This window comes from Pinus tabuliformis, chromosome 8, assembly GCF_031772625.1.
Source record: "Pinus tabuliformis cultivar Carrire ecotype Pingquan chromosome 8, CPIR1, whole genome shotgun sequence".
Classification (NCBI taxonomy): domain Eukaryota; kingdom Viridiplantae; phylum Streptophyta; class Pinopsida; order Pinales; family Pinaceae; genus Pinus; species Pinus tabuliformis.
In genome coordinates this window covers 210,519,050-210,536,193 of record NC_142294.1, presented here as the reverse complement: position 1 = coordinate 210,536,193, position 17,144 = coordinate 210,519,050, and positions in this window count along the sequence as shown.

The following is a 17,144-nucleotide window of genomic DNA, read 5'->3' as shown; positions in this document are numbered from 1 at the left end:
CTTTCATAAATAGATATATTTGTTTAGATCACATTCTTTCTACTTTTGTTTTATTATCTCAAATAAGATTGATAATTACAGTGTAGATCTTAATCTAGATTTCTTTATAAATTTTTTCTTTGAATAAAAGTAATTATTTTAGAGTAGAAGTAATTATCTTTCTAGAAAATTAGTTTATATAGATTTTCTTTTATCATTTACATAGTAACTAACAATAGTCAGTTAAAGAAGATCATGATATCTTACCTTACTTTCCTTTTTAAGAATTGATTGTATTGTAAATCTATAGTTCTCATTACGAACATGTGAACAAATAAAATCCTTAAAAATAAACCATCCACAAGCATTATATTAATAAAATCAAAAGGCTTCTAGCATATATAGTGCACTTGCACTTCACAAGTTTACCAACTCCGGTCAATAATTTATGTAAGAAATTCAAGAACATTGAGTTGACTAAACATTTTGGCCTCGTTGTAAATAGAAGTCTTGATTTCTTAAAAAAAAAAAAAAAAACGAATTGGTATGCATAGGAAAGAGACTTGAGGGGTAGATTTGTAGGTAGAGGAAAGCGCTTAATTCCAACAACATCACTCACTCCACCATGACCTTGTAGTGCCACAACATCCACAAAAACTTGAATTCCATCCATGACAGGCTAACATATATTTCTTGAGGTATTGAGATCCGAAATACAACCTAAAGATTCACCAACTTCATTAACAGAGGTTGTAATTGAAGAAGATCCCACATCCCCAACAACGGGAATAATTTTCCTATCTTCAACTGGACAAAAACTTCTAGCTCAAGAGTTGGAAGTTCCTATTGAAGAAGAGGAAGAAGAAACCTACTTCAAACCATTGATAGAAGAACCAGAGGAACTAGAGGATATTAAAAACCTAATCTTAGAACCATAATCAAAACCCTATATTAGTTCTAAAGAATCTACAATGCCTGGAGAAGGGCAAGGAGAGGTACATAATTTGAATGGTGAGCAACCTATAATTGGAGGAGGAAGAGGAGGAGTAAGATAAGGAATAGGACATGGAAGAGATGGAGGAAGAGGAATAGGAGAAATATAAATCCAGAACCTTTTGGATTTTCAATCCTTGATGAAGATACAACTGTCACAATGAAAAATATCTCACCCTCTATCCTTCCAAACTTTCATGGATTAAGGAATGAAGACCTTGATACATTTCTCTTTGAATTTGAAGTCTTGTGTAGATCTTATGATTATCTACATGATTCTCAAAAGTTGAAATTATTCCCTCCAAGCCTTACGACTGCAACATTAAAATGGTTTATGGGTTTAGGAATAAACTCCGTAAGAACATGGGAACAAATGAAAACTGCATTCTTAGATAAATATAAGGATTATCGTATGCCCCATAATATTAAAGAGAAATTCTTTAAAGTGCTACAAAAAGAAGATGAAAATCTTGAAGATTTCATTGAAATATTTACTTACAATGTAAAAAGGGAAAAAAATGAATAATCTAGATGAAGAAAATTTGAAATCTCTTTTATTAAAATCAATTAAAGATGAATGGTTTGATCTCCTCAATCTAATGGGTAAGGGAGATATTTCTCAATTATCACTAGGAGAAATTTGTGAGTTATGCATACAAATTTCAAGAGGAAAAGCAAGAACTGGGAAAAATCCAAGAGATCCTCTTCTATCAAGGATTAATAAATCTGCAGCTGGGATAGTAAGTAGAGCAGAATTAAGAAATTTTCTTGATAACTTTAAAAAAGATATTTTAGGGAGTCTTAGTGAACAAATTTACACCCTTAAAATACAAAACAAGCCAAAAAGTGGAAATGTTACATTGTCCATTTTCTGTCCTAAGTGTAGAAAGAAACATGCCTCGAGAGAATGTCCTCTTGATTTAAAAAGTATAAGGACAAGGGAACAAATGAAACTACATCCTTAGAGAAATATAAGGATTACTATATGCCCCATAACATTAAAGATGAATTCTTTAAAATGATACAAAAAGAAGATGAAAGTCTTGAAGATTTCATTAAAAGATTGGCTTACAATGTAAAAAGGAAAAAAATGAATAATCTAGATGAAGAAACTTTGAAAGCTCTCTTATTAAAATCAATTAGAGATGAATGGATTGATATTCTCAATCTAATGGGTAAGGGATACATTTCTCAATTATCACTAGGAGAAATTTGTGAGTTATGCATACACATTTCAAGAGGCAAAGAAAGAACTGGGAAAAATCCAAGAGATCCTCTTCTATCAAGGATTAATAAATCTGCAGCTGGGATAGTAAGTAGAGCATAATTAGGAAATTTTCTTGATAACTTTAAAACATATATTTTAGGGAGTCTTAGTGAACAAATTGACACCCTTAAAATACAAAACAAGAAAAAAACTGAAAATGTTGCATTGTCCATTTTCTGTCCTAAGTGCAAAAAGAAACATGCCTCGAGAGAATGTCCCCTTGATTTAAAAAGTATAGAAACTTGTGTTATTTGTGTAGAAAATCATGATACAAAAGAGTGTCCCTTAATAACAGGTCTTAAAGTTTTTTATCAAGAAGGCATACTAAATCAGGTATACCCTATCTGTTTTATTAGTAAAAAAACCTTGGCAAAATCCACAATATTATCCTCAGCCAGTTCAACAAAATCAATCTCACAATGTGAATCCACAACTCTCATTACAATTTCCTTAAATATCAAATCAATTTCCTACCCAACCACTTCCAAATCCAACTAATAAAAATTCACAACGAGTTTACAATATGGAAGGACAAAATTTTCAAACCTACATGATAACTCCACTAGATCTAAATAATGTTCAACTTAGACCTGGTAGAATATTAGAAAAAAAGTCCTCTTCAATTGTTATTCAGGAAAGTGAAAAAGAAAAGATCCCTAAAGAAGAAAACTATCTTAATGATAAAAAAAAGAAAAAACTCAAAAACAAGTTATTTCAACACATCCAAATATCTCAATCCCTATTATGGAACAACCTTCAATATTTGTTTCAAAGCCACCCTTCCTTGGAATATTGAAAACTTATGAAGGAGTGGAGAAACAAATTTTATTGCCTGATTATGAAATTTTAGTTGAACTTAAGAATGTTTTCATAAAGATTCCTTTGCTTCAAGCTATTAAAGAAATACCAATTCTTTTTTAAAAAATGAGGGTTTTGAGCATAAAAAACCAGGAAGAAAGAGAAAAGAAATGAAAATAATCCAACTTGTTGGAAAAATTGCAGATGTCATGATGGGTAAAATAACAATTAAAAAATATCTTGATCTAGGAAGCCCCATTGTGAAAACACACATCAATGGTATAGAGATCCCAAATACATTTATTGATCTAGGAGCATCCATAAATATCATGAGTAAACAAAATATGAATCAATTAAAACTTTATAATCTTCAATATACACCTACGTGTCACACGGAATCAGTCAAGGGTGCGGACACAGCTGACCTTCCTAGAAGTCTAAGACATTCTAATGACAAACAAAACAAACTGGAGCTATCCTTCTCTAAACATACATCATGATATGAGAAATCAAGGTGTTTCGTTCTTACCTCTGTCCAAACGCTATTGTAGAAGTCCAAGCTTTGTTGATCCGGATGAGCTCCTCCCGTTCTCCAAAACCTGCAATCACCAACAGTTCAAACAATTAAATAGCACCTGATTATAACATAAAACAAAGCATATTCAACATATAGACCAAGGAGTACATGAAATAACCCATTAACAACAAGCTATTGAGAAGAATGGACCAATTTGCATTAAAGGTAATCAAAAGGAACCATTACAACCTGAGCCTTGGTGTTGTGCAAGCTCCTTCCAGGGTCCACAAGAGTCTTCCTCTACTTTGACAAAGCTCACCCACTTCCAAGTAGAACAAGTAAGGGTGACAATCTCTCCTCACAAACTTCTAAATGGGAGTCCTAATTCCTGCAGCATTTACCCTTAGAAATCTATAGCTTTTAACCTTCTTCCTTCTGGCTTAATGCCTCTTTTTATAGTGCTCAAGAGGAAGTTAATCAGGTCCACCATCAATGGGATAGTCCCCTCTTTGGATGGGATCACTCCCTTATTGATGGGATAAGTTCCTCTTTGATAGGAGTGCATGAACCATCTGGAGGCGCTCAATATTCATCCAAGAACCTTCTAGAAAGCTCTAGAAGTGACCACAAGTAAGTTTTTGAAGATGAAACTCGCGCATTTTAACCTTTTTAGAGGGACGCACCTGCCCCTTAAGATACAGAGCGTCCTTGGACGCAGACCTTGTGAACAAAAAGTGCGTACCCGCAGGCAAGGCTTGAGAGAACCTGCGTACCCAGAGATAAACATATTTTACAAGGACTTTCTCTCTTTCTTGGATTTTGACATGAATAGCAGAGGCCTAAGACTTGCTCAAAAGGGTAGTATGACTGTTGATTGAGCCATACTGACTGTAAATAGCCATGGTGACATTTTTTAGTGTAACAGATTGCCCCCTAAAGTGCGAAGCCTGGAATAGATTAGGGTTTTGTATTATCTAGGAAGGGTGAAGCGCTTTATCATTTCGAGGATTATCTCGTGGAGAACCTGGTTGGAACCTGCAATTTTCAACACAAAATACATGGATAAGATTATATCATCACTGAGGTAGGCATTCCCATACTCAGATAAAAACTTTAACTAACAGACTAAACTACACTGATACAGAAATGATTTTGTAGTACATCACAATCATAGACTTTTGTAGACACAGTATGGGCGCAGCCATATGTTTATGATTAGTCTACTTAGATAATGAATACAAAACTCCTCGCAGCCTGGACGGTAAAGATTTGATCCAGGGTCTTCATTCCCACTTCTCGAATTGGTACGATTCTAGCCATGCGAATAAATGAGTCGATGTCGAACATGGTAGAAACCACTTGATTACCAGTCGATGATGTGAACTGTTAACAAGCGTGAGAGAGACCACCAGTAATGTCAATGGTTCTCAAAGTACCCAGTACAATCCATGAGATGTGAATGAATGAGTTGGTGTCGAACATTTCACGGAATCCTTCGATCGAAAGTCAATGATGTAAACTGACGTCAAAGGCGAGAAACCTGCCATTGATGCATGCAGACTTCAAGGCACTGACGATTTCTAAGTCATCTCTCTAGATAATGTGTTGATGTCGATAGAAAGAGACTCGTTGCAGGCAAGCCCACAACACGAAATCATTGTTCAAGTTGAAGAAATATTGCTTTAAGGACTGACTCAGGGATGGTCAAATGGATGACAAGTATTTTGCAGATGAAAGTTTTGTTTGCAGGCCTCTTGAACACATAACGACACGACAGATGGTTTGGTGCTAAATAACTCAAAGTTAATCCCCAGAACCCGGTTAAAGACTTTCAAAAGTGGTTTGATTGACTGTGAGGTAAAAGATTTCCCAACCCAGGTGAATGAAAAGTGTCGTGTCCAAGAGTGGTAATAAAGTTTCTTTTGAGACAAAAGGTAACAAATAGGCTCATTCTTCTCTCTTTTCCCCCACCATTTCTGGCAAGTACCTCTTTATTTTTAACAAGCTTGAGGAGGATAACATATGCTTGATTATAAGCTCATCCTTCGGACGAGTCCAACCTAGTTTTGATTCGAACCCTAGGAAGGAGTGGTTCGTTCCTGTTTGTAATTGAATAGGTCCTTTACTGTGAAATGTTTAACGAGCCCAGTATAGGAGAAACTCGGCGTTTTTCAATTTTAGAGAGTCTGAAAAACTTAAGGAAACTCCAAGTTGAACTTTTTCGTAAATTTGTGTCCCTCAAGCCCGAAAAAGCATAAAATAATACCTGGGGGAACCGCTTGATCTTGCGACCAAGGAGTACTTTCATAGTTAGTGTCAATGACCTGAAAAGTAAAAAGCGATCAAGGACACGTCGTTTTATTTCCGTATCGAGTTTGAAACGACAAAAACACGGCAACCTTTTCCTGATTTTACGGTCAGAAAAGAGCTATAAGGGGACCGTCTTTTAATTCCGTTTTAACGAGTGTAAAAGAAACGCTTGGCAATCTTTTCATGTTTTAGGAGTCAGAAAAGGGCTTAAAAGATGACTCTGATATTTTGTTTGTGAAAAATTACAATTTTCCCTCTAAGTCCCTTTGTCCTGCACAAAAGCGACACATTACTCATACCTGTTTAAGATAGGCAAAAATTCATCGAAAAACATCTTTTCATGGTGAAAAATGAACAAATTCATCCAAAAAACCTATAAAAAGACTTTTTACCATGTCATTTTTACCGTTTGACTGTTGAGGTTGAAAAAGGAGCTTTTGACAAGAAACTTCCTGTGGTCGCTGCGGAAAAACCGACCGTTAGAATCGAACGCCGTCTCTTCCAGGTATTTCACAACATCCTCCTTGTCAATTTCATCCGTTTAGAATTTTGTTTTAAGCTTCATTTTTTATTTTTAGGGGGTTTTGGGTTTTGGAAACCGCCTTGCGGGGGACGCAGCTTTCCTAAAGGCTGACCTGCGTCCCCCGATTTTTTCCTACACAGGGAAAAGGTCGGGGATGCAGGTTGCCTTCAGGCCACCTGCGTCCCGGCGCACTGTGTGCCAAACGCGGGGTGCGTCCCCCGCAAAACGCGGGTTTTGAAACCCCAAACTCCCAAACCACCCAATGAAATTTCTCAAAACTAATTTTAATGCCTGTGTAATCATGTGTAGGGCACTTATCATGCTGGATTGGAGAGAAAGAGAGCATGAGGAGGTTGATGAAGCTGCAATCAATCATCAACCCTCCCTCGATGCCCTAAGAGGATGTGGTTTATACAAATACTGGTCCATTCCCGGTATGAGAGCTCAGGTAAGGTTCTTGGAGTGGCTGGTTGAGAGATGGAACGTTCAGGAACAATGCTTTTATATCGGCGGGCAAAAACTCGAGATAGAGCCTGCTGACATTTACTTTCTTACTGGCTTGCCGAACAGAGGTGAGCAACTCAATCTGGCTGGGACTAGGCCGGGTGGCCAATCCCTTGATAGTCTCCAAGCAGATTGGTGCGTACCTGATCGAGAGCACAAGAAAGGCATAGAGATCAAATATGTCTCTCAACGTGAACTCATGGTCTTGGCTTTCACTGTGACCAGAATTTGTGGCTCAGCCACTTTACATATTGCTACTGGGTCTCAATTTCGGATGGAAATTGATTGTCTCCAAGGCACCATTTTCAACTGGTGTGATGCACTGTTGGCTAACTTGAAAGTCCAACTGACCAAGGCAAAGACCGGCAGACTAAAGACCTTTGGATATGGGCCTATAGTCGTGAGCTTTGCCTTAGAGAGGGTACCAATGCTGATCCCTCAGCATCTCACTGTTGATATTTCGGGTCCTCAGGAGCCAAAGCTGGTACGATGGGTTGCTGTGATGGCCCGGCATCCGGATGAGGGTGCGGCAGTTGTTCGATTCACTGACAGTTATTTTCACTGGTTAGAGGACCAGGTGTTTGCGATCCAGGATTTTCCGTATGCCAGAATAGATTTTCGAGGTGATCCGGACATGGTTCTTCCACAGGGAGAACAATGGGATGACAGAGGTACTTTATTTTTCACGAGTTTTCAAATTATGTATTTTTTTGTTTGTTTTTTATATATATCGTCTCAAACTGACAGTAAAATTTTCAAAATGCAGATGTTGGTCCACAACGTCCAGCCAACCTCCGGCTTTTTGAGAGGCGACATCCAGTTGCACCGCTACCTGCCCCACAGGACGCAGCGGCTGCGGAGGTACTGACTGAGTTGGAGCATGATCTACAGCGTCTGACGGCAGATATACCAGAGACATCTATGGATGACATTCCTATCAGACTACAGCGCTACGTAGTCGCGGTCCCTGGACCGTTGAGGAGATTTTTGCGCAAGGTAGCTCGTGCAGTGGTGGCGTACAGGGAGCACCACCAGTGATTAGCTAGTCACTTGTGGACACATGTGACATTTTGACTTTTTGTACTTATCATTTTGCCGATCATAAGGTGTTTTTCAACCTATGATCGAAGACGATGTATATTTTTTGACACACTCCTATCTATATATATATCATTATTACCGGCTTATCTTGTTTAACATGTATGATGAAATGTTTTTTAAATTTACTTGCATGATTATCGTAAATGTCTGTCCAACACTCGAGAAGCAATTGCATCTGCTAATGTATTCAAGGACCTTGGAATATGCTGATATTCAATGTAATCAAATTCACGTTCCAAGAGACGCACTCTCAAAAACAACCTTAATAACACAGGATTTCTAATGGCATAAACTCTATTAAGCTGTAATACAACAAGTTCAGAATCTAACCTCACTATCAAACGTCGAATTCCAAATGAAATAGATTCGGATAATAATTCAACCACTGCACTGTATTATGCAATGTTATTCGTTGTTTGACCGAGGCTTACCCCATGCATAGAAACTAACTCGTCAGAGGGTGAATAGATAACCCAAGCTGCGGAAGAGATATTCCGTGTATTACGACAAGCACCATCAGCGAATCCAATGTATGTTTGGAGGGGCGTCGAAATCTACAATATCAAGAGCAAAACCACGATAAGCCATAATAACGACGAAACACACTCACTAAACTAAGCACACTGACTAACTAACAATCAAACTAGCTAGAAAGAAAACCTAACCTAACTAAAAATCTCCATACCCACCATTTAAGCATAATACCTCTTTAGGTAAAGCCCATTTCTGGGTTTATCCAAAGAGTCCCCATCAAAATCTACTAGCTCATAAGCCCATTTTGCTAGCTTTCGCTTTACAATATAGGGTCCATGCCACATAGGAACGAATTTTCCAGCACCTAGCTTATCGTTAGCTTGATCGTATAAAAGCACTAGGTCTCCCTCTGAAAAATTTCGAGGGGTCACATTTCTATCATACTGAGCTTTCATTCGCTTCGCGTGAGTCTCTATTGCCAATGTAGCGTCACGTCGAGTCTCATCTAATTTAGCTAAGTACAATAAACGTTTCTCCTCTTCGGAAGTAGCTGGAAGTAATTCGACAGCCATTTGAAGTGATGGGATTTCACATTCAATGGGTAACACTGCTTCTAAGCCATAAACTAGCTGGAAAGGAGTGAACCCTGTTGAGTTTTTCACTGAGGTTCGGTATGCCCATAGTGCCGAAAATAACATGTTATGCCAATTCGACCGATGAATACCAATGGTTCGTCGGATCATGATAACCAGAACTTTGTTGATAGACTCAACCAAACCGTTGGCTTGCGGATAATAAGGAGTAGAGCTGTCATGGCGCAAACCAAGCTGGCTTGTAAGTTCAGTCATCATGGTGTTTCGAAAATGGCTTCCATGGTCAGTAATAATTGCTTGTGGGACACCAAACCTAGTTATTATATGATTGAATATGAAAACTGCAGCTGTTTTGCCGCTTGCGTCGAATGTAGGCATCGCCTCGGCCCATTTAGTGAAATAATCAACCGCGAGGATGATATACGCATGCCCCCCGGCCGAGTGAGGGTTACAAGTAATAAAGTCGATACCCCATTTGGCGAATGGACCAACGACAATTATAGGGTGGAGAGGAGCAGGTGGTGCGCGCATCTTTCGATCAAACACTTGGCAGTTGTGGCACTTCCGGACTGCAATGATACAATCTTTAAACATAGATGGCCAGAAGTAACCAGCGCGCAACACCTTCTGAGCTGTGGCATACCCAGACATATGACCGCCACATGCTCCAGAGTGACAATCATTCAAAACTCTCTCAGCCTCTTCGTGAGTTATACAACGTCGAAAAACTAAGTCTGCCCCCAGCAATAAAGTGTATCTCCAATAATTTTGTATTGCTGGGATTGAAACCTAATTTTTCGCCGTTCCTCTTTGGAAGCTTCAGGCCGAAAGGTTTGGGTTTGGAGATAGATGATTATATCCCCGAACCACGGATCTAAAGTACTGATAAGAAACAAAGATTCGTCCGCAATGGACTCTTCTGCCACAGTTTCTGTGTCAGTACGCGGGAAATCACACATCAATTCCGCAAAAACTAAAGATTTCTTAGACTTGGACTTCTCGAACTCCAAGTCGAACTCTTGCAGGATAACAATCCATTTAGAGTACTTGCCCCCTAGCAATTGTTTTGTTAAAATATAAATCATAGGGTTGCAATCCGAAATGACTGTAGTTTTACGGAGAAGAATGTAGTGACGAAAACGCTGGACAGCTTGAACGGCTGCCAGGGCCAATTTCTCCACATGTGAATATTTTAACTCAGTGGGATTTAAGGTTTGACTAAGATAATATATCACATGTTCAGCTCCGAATTCATCTTCTTGAACTAACACCATCCCAATAGTGGAATGTGAAGCTGCGAGGTATAAGAAGTAGTCCTGGTTGTAGTTGGGAGGATGCAATAACGGTGCATGGGTCAACGCGTGTTTAAGTGCATCAAAAGATTGTTGGGCAATCTCGTCCCAAAAGAATTGAACGTTCTGTTTCAACAACCGTGTAAAACCTTTAGTGACCTCGGCGTAGTTTGGGATGAATCGACGTAAAAAGTTCGCTTTCCCTTGCAAACTTTGGAGTTGGCGCAAACTCGAAGGAGGAGGCAATTTGATGATCGCTTCGACTTTCGAGGGATCGACGCGAATGCCGGCTTTTGAAACAACAAATCCCAGCAATCGACCTGTTTCTATACAGAAAACACACTTGTGGGGATTCAACCGAATTCGATAATGCCTACACCTCATAAAGATTGCTCGTAGGTGGTCAAGGTGATCAGCTCGTCGTAAAGAATGAGCAGGCAAATCATCGAGATACGGTTGCACAATGTGCTTGATGTCGTGAAATGCGTAAGACATTGCCCGTTGAAAAGTGGCTTCGGCATTCTTAAGCCCAAAAGGTAATTTGCAATAAGCAAATGTCCCCCATGGACAAATGAATGCCGTTTTTGGTTGATCGGCAGGTAGAATATTGATTTGATTATAGCCCGAAAAACCATCCATGAAGGAAAACATTTCACTTCCGGCACAATCATCAATAATTTGATCGATATAAGGCGTAGGATAGTTGTCTTTTGGACAAGCTCGATTGATATCCCTATAGTCGATACAGATTCTTATTGTTCCTTGTTTCTTATTGACGGGAACAATATTCGATACCCAATCCGTTAACGGGATCGGATAAATGAAACCTGCTTTCAACAGCTTTTCGACTTCTGCTTTAATCGCAGCCGCTTTTCGAGGGTGAATCTGACGCAACCGTTGCCGAATGGGTTTAGCATCCGGGTAGGTTTTGATTTCATGAACAACAATGGCAGGATCGATTCCCGGCATTTCCTCGTAAGACCATGCAAACACATCGCGGAATTCTTGGAATAGGGCCTTGTAAGTTTGGATTTCTTCTTCTGTACATGAGGCACCTATATGAATGTTCTCCTCAATTCCGGGTTTCACTGAAATATCAATGGGAATAGTACGAGAAATATTCCCTAAATTCAACTCTGAATCAGAATGTTTCGTTGGATCCTGAGCGTCTTTGACATATTCAGCGGTAAAGATAGATGAAAAATCATTTTCAAATGCATCATCCTTAGGTAAAAACGAAGATCTGTGATGGAGATCCTCCCATGGTAGATTGTCTACACTTAGGATTTCGCGAAGTTGTTCGTCAGATGACACGACTTCGGGAAACGTTATCCGTTCTAAGTTTGAGGTGAAAAGTGATTCTTCACTGACCACATTCATTTGGTCGACTTTGGTTGAATGAAAGTCGGTAAAAGACATAAGAGCTTCATAAGCAATTTCATACGGACTCAACGGCATAACATCACCGAATGAGTCTAACTCAGAGTCAGATGGAACATACCAAGGATCATCATAAATAATGTTTTCTGACGTGATCATATGAATTGTTGCAAACGAAGGTTCTACGCTGAGTGGAGGGAGAGGAAAAGTTCCCAGTAAACCGGAATCCTTAACTAAACCTACACCAACGTCCTTATAAGGGATTGTCGTCTTACCGACATGCTGGATACTCTCTGAAGAGGCTGGGTCGGATGAAAAGTATGTCAGCTGATCAATTGTCACGATCTTACCGTTGTGTGGAAATTTAATTACTCTGAAGACCGATGAAACGACCGCTGTCATAGCATATGACCAACTTCGACCCAAAAGAAGGTTGTAGTCTAGAGGGGCATCAACCACTTCCACATCCAGACTAACGGTTTTACCTTCTACCCCTATAGGCAATTCCTGTAGAATACCAAACGGACGGAACCCACGGCCATCAAAGGCCTTAAGGATGGTGGGGGATTGGTTCAACGAAGGAGAACCAAGGGATCTCCAACATTGAATGGACATAATACACGTAGAAGCTCCCTCATCAATCACAGTGCGATGAATAGGCCTGTTTTTGACTATCACTGGAATTTGGAAAGCCATTTGATGGGGGAGTCGTGGTGTACTATTTTCTAGATCGAAGATCATTAGATTCGGATCCTGAACGTCAACAGCTCCTATAGCCGACAAAAGCAATTTTCGTTGTGCTGGACATGATTGCAGCACTTCTAACGCCGACATTGCTGAGGGTGAAACAGCTAAGTCCTCAACAATGTTGTAATTCTGGGCCGCTCTCGCATGTGGATTGAAAGCAGACCTTCGAAGTACACCCTTGGCGGGCGGTTTAATTACTAAGTCTGGGTTAGGTTTCTCGATCTGTAGTGGATCGGAACCAGGAGCTGAGGTTGATGGGTTAGAGTGAGAAGATTCTGCTTCTTTGCCATCAACAGGATTCTTACTACCATAATCTTGCGATCGAGTCGCAATCCTCACATGAGACATCATCAAAATGGGTTCTTCACTGGCATTCGAGGAAGAACCTATCATCTTATTTTCCTGCTCCGGAAATGGATTTTTTAACACAGCAGGAGTGGGAGAACCTTTGACTATTTTCACTACCTCGGCCCGATGAGGGCAATCTCTCGTAAAATGATCTTCTTCACAAATGAGACAAGGATATCGAGGTTTGCGCTTTTCGTCATTGGTTTCCGACTTTTCAGTTTTCTCCTTTGGAGCCTTGTCTGCTTTAGCCTTCTTCTTTCCTTTCTTCTTCCCACCGTTTTTTGATTTGGCCGTAGATGACTCTACAGCGTGAATATCGGCGGTAAGTTCAGGAGAAGACTCTCCTGTCGGGGAATCGGGCAAAGTGATAATAGGAGTAGTTGAAGCCTTGGAAGACTTCTTCTTGCTCTTTGTAGTCACGATACCAATCATACCATCAGCGGCATGAGATCCCGAAGGAGCAGCAGCGATTTGGTTCGACTTTGGAAGATCCGGAATCTTCTCGTGTAATGTACCCGACTGCGTGTAAACTAAGTCAAGGTATTGTGCCTGAGCAATGACTTGCTCCTCAGTAACTACTCCGGCCTTAGCTACATCTTCAGTAATTCTTGGTAATAATGATTTAACAAACCATTCAGCTAAGATTTGGTCCGGGATAAAAACTTTCACTAGTCTTCTTCGACGTCTCCACTCATGGATGTGATCTGAAATATACGTGGAGGTCGATTGTTTTAGTGAAGTTAATAACTTGTACCGTTATCGTATCTGACTGGTAACTGAAAATGAGTTAAGAACGAGGTAGCTAACTGGCTAAAATTGTAAAAAGAGGCCCGTGGTAACTCAATGTACCACTTGGCCGCGAGACCAATGAGTGTACGCTGAAAAAGACGTAAACGGATCGAATCATCCGAGATGGAATTTGAAGCACACCAGAGGTGGTAAGTCATCACGTGATTGGACGGATCCTCTCCAGACTTACCTTCGAACTTGGGTATATCGCTGGGCAACTTATTTGGCATTGACGGCCAGAACGGAAGATATTGAATTGGATCGTTCGTTAGGCGCGTCAAGTCTGGTAAATCCAAAGTTGCGATAAACGGTAACTGCCGGTTAGGATCTCTAAAACTCTGGGTCACAATACCGGCCCCAGGAGGAGGATATCCAGGATAACTAGGAACAGGAGTCGCATTTGGGATATTATATCCTCCTGGAAAACCAGGATTAACCGGACCGTACTGGGGTTGCTGAGGTTGTTGATAAGTGTACCCAGGATACGGTTGATACTGGTAAACCGGTTGTTGGGCAGCTTGCCCAGGTTGATACTGTCCCTGGTACGGAGGTTGAACAAATTGAGGTTGAGTAGTAACAACCGTACTTATACCAGGTTGGCCTACAGGCATCTGGACTGTGGTTTGAATCGTAGATCCAGACAACGGTACAGATGTCTGAGGAGTGGTTACAGGGACAGTAGAAACCGGAGCTGCCGATACTCCAGAAGTAAGTATGGTAGATGTGGCGGTAGTTGCTGCAGCCGTTTGAGATGGAGTACTAGGTGCAATTGGCGGCTGAGTAACTACCGAAGTTACAGGGGTCTGAACACTTGACTGGACAGGTTGCGGTTGCTGGGGTGGACCAGGAACTACAGGTTGTCCTGCTTGAGGTACCGACTGTATACTTGGTTGCAACATCTGTTGACCCTGTGACGGATCCCACACTAACATTCCAGGGTATTGACCCATAACAGGTTGAGGATACTGAGATCCATAGCCGGATTGAGGATAGGGTTGATAATTGTAAGGTGCAGTCCCATATGATTGCCCTTGAGGTGGTTGATAACTTTGACCAGAGTATTGACCCGGAGGTTGATAACCTTGAGGTAAATACGGGTACTGGGGTTGACCTTGACCTTGAGGTTGGTATCCTTGAGGTTGATACCCTTGGGGTTGATACCCTTGGGGTTGCCATCCTTGAGGTTGCCATCCTTGAGGTTGATATTGATACTGAGGTTGACTTTGGGGTACATATTGAGGCTGGGGTTGACCTTGAGGTATGTATTGCCCCATAGGAGCGTACTGACCTTGAGGTTGCCCCCCAGACACGAATGAAGTACCTTGAGGTTGCCCCCCAGGCGGTAATTGGCCACCTTGAGGTTGGGTAACGGGAACTGAACCTGACATCATGTAAATGTCTCCTACACTCAATGGTACATTACCACTGTTTCCAACTAATAACCCATGATCAATGGGTTGAGGAGATGCTCCCGCAAAGGTACCAGAAAGAGATTGATACCCAGTAGGAACAGAAGGACCGCCATGTAAAAAAGATTCAGGACTTTGTGTAAACACAGATGACTGACCAGACATATTTACAGGAGTATGAATTCCTCTAGGTGGAAAAGGAGTTCGAGGTGTGGAAAAACCAAAGTTGTCTAAATAATTGGTTAATGAAAGGTACCAAGTAGTACTTCTAGGAGGACTGTAAAAGATGGATTCACGCTCCCTTAGATCAAGGGTAATTTGATCTTCAGGATCAGAGACGCCTATTTCTTCCTCTGGAACAAGTTCTTCTATAGCAATTAAACCAACAGGAAGATTTTCGATGATAATTCTTTCTATTCTCAGTGAATCAAGAACACTAGGAGTCGGAGTAACAGGTTCGGATATTTCAGGTTCTTTGCCTGTTTCACTGGCAGATGAAAAACTACCAGCAAGCTCGGAAACTGTAACAGTTTCGGGATTGTAACCTGTTTCTAAACTTTGGTAATCTGGATGGACTACCAAGGAAGATTCTCCTTCTTCAGGTGAACCTACTCTACTGTCACTAGGAGGAGTTACAAGGACCTTTAACCCTTCGTACTGACCCGGAATGTCTTCAGGAGATTCACCCCGCGATTTACGGAGTTTTCTTAACAAATCTATTCCAGTAACAATCTCAGGAGACTTGCCCCGAATTCTACGGGACTGTCTCGGTAATTCCGCCACAGCTAAAACTTTTAACTACTACACACGAAAACAAAATAAAATTTCAAATCAAACCACCTAAAGTCTCTAAAGAACCAAACAAATTGAATCACACGCCTAAAGAATCTAGAGCGTCAAACCAAACACAAACAGTATCTTCCGGACCAAAAGCGCTAGTTGGTGATTAGGTCCAACCTCGCAGGATTCAGTACAGAAATGGCGGGTGGAACAGTTACGCCGACAACCTGCTTAATGAATAGACTGGACCAAGTTCCTCCACTTTAACCGTCTCGAAGTGAAGTGAACCCCCCAGAAAATCCAAGTGAGTATAGCCGACGTCTGCTCCAGGTACAGTGGGACCTTCCCTCCACCGTCACCTTGGGTAGAATCCTAGAGATTATGGTCACTAAGGTTACCAACGGCCACAAGTACACCTGGGGGAACAGTCTAAACTCTGACAGCACACAAGGGCAGAGTAGCAAGCTCAATCCCCTTACCGGCTCCTTGACAGTAATCCAAGGTTTACCGATAAGTGACCCCTGGCTCCTCGACAATGGTTAATCCGAGGTTTACCGTTTGTAATACGTACTGCCTGGCGTCGTTCCCAATGAGGGGGGAATGATCCCCTCACTGGTTCGGACACGAGCTCGTGCTTCTCCTTTAAGAGGAGCTTTCCCAGAGTGTAAATGTAACAATTGGATTTGATTCTATCACAAGATCGACTACTTGTTTGTTTTACTGCCTTGGAGAGTTAAGTACTCACCTCTTCCAAGACACTAGCCTAAGCTATGTTGGTGCTTTAGAGCCCTAGAAAATAAAAGTTACTAGTTCAATTTTACTTTAAGCGTTACTTTTAAGGTTGTTCTTTAAAGTCACAAGGTGATGGAAGTGAAACCGATGGTGTATAGACTCGACTCCAACCACTATAAAGATGCACCTAAGATGATCTAGACTACTTTTGCTTTTTCAATGAAAATCTTTAACTAAAAGAGTTGAGAGAATGCAATTTTTAGAGAAAACAACTTCTTTAGAAAAGACAATCAAAGAAACAATTCTCTTTTTTCTTTTCGAGCATACAAACATAACCACTCTTTACTTGCACGAAAAACTCTTTTTCTTTCAAAAACTTTTAAAGCTACTTGAAACAAAACTATTCAAAGGAGATATTTTTGTATTTTCTATTTTCAATAAAGCATGTAAACCTACCTTTAACAAAAACAATCTCAAAAGCTATAAAACTATGAAATTTTAACTCACAAGCAAACCAAAAAAGAGATTACTCTAAGTAAACCTAACAAGGCAAAATCTCATAAAGGCGATTCTAGGATGTTTTACTTGATCAAAAACAAATCAAGGGC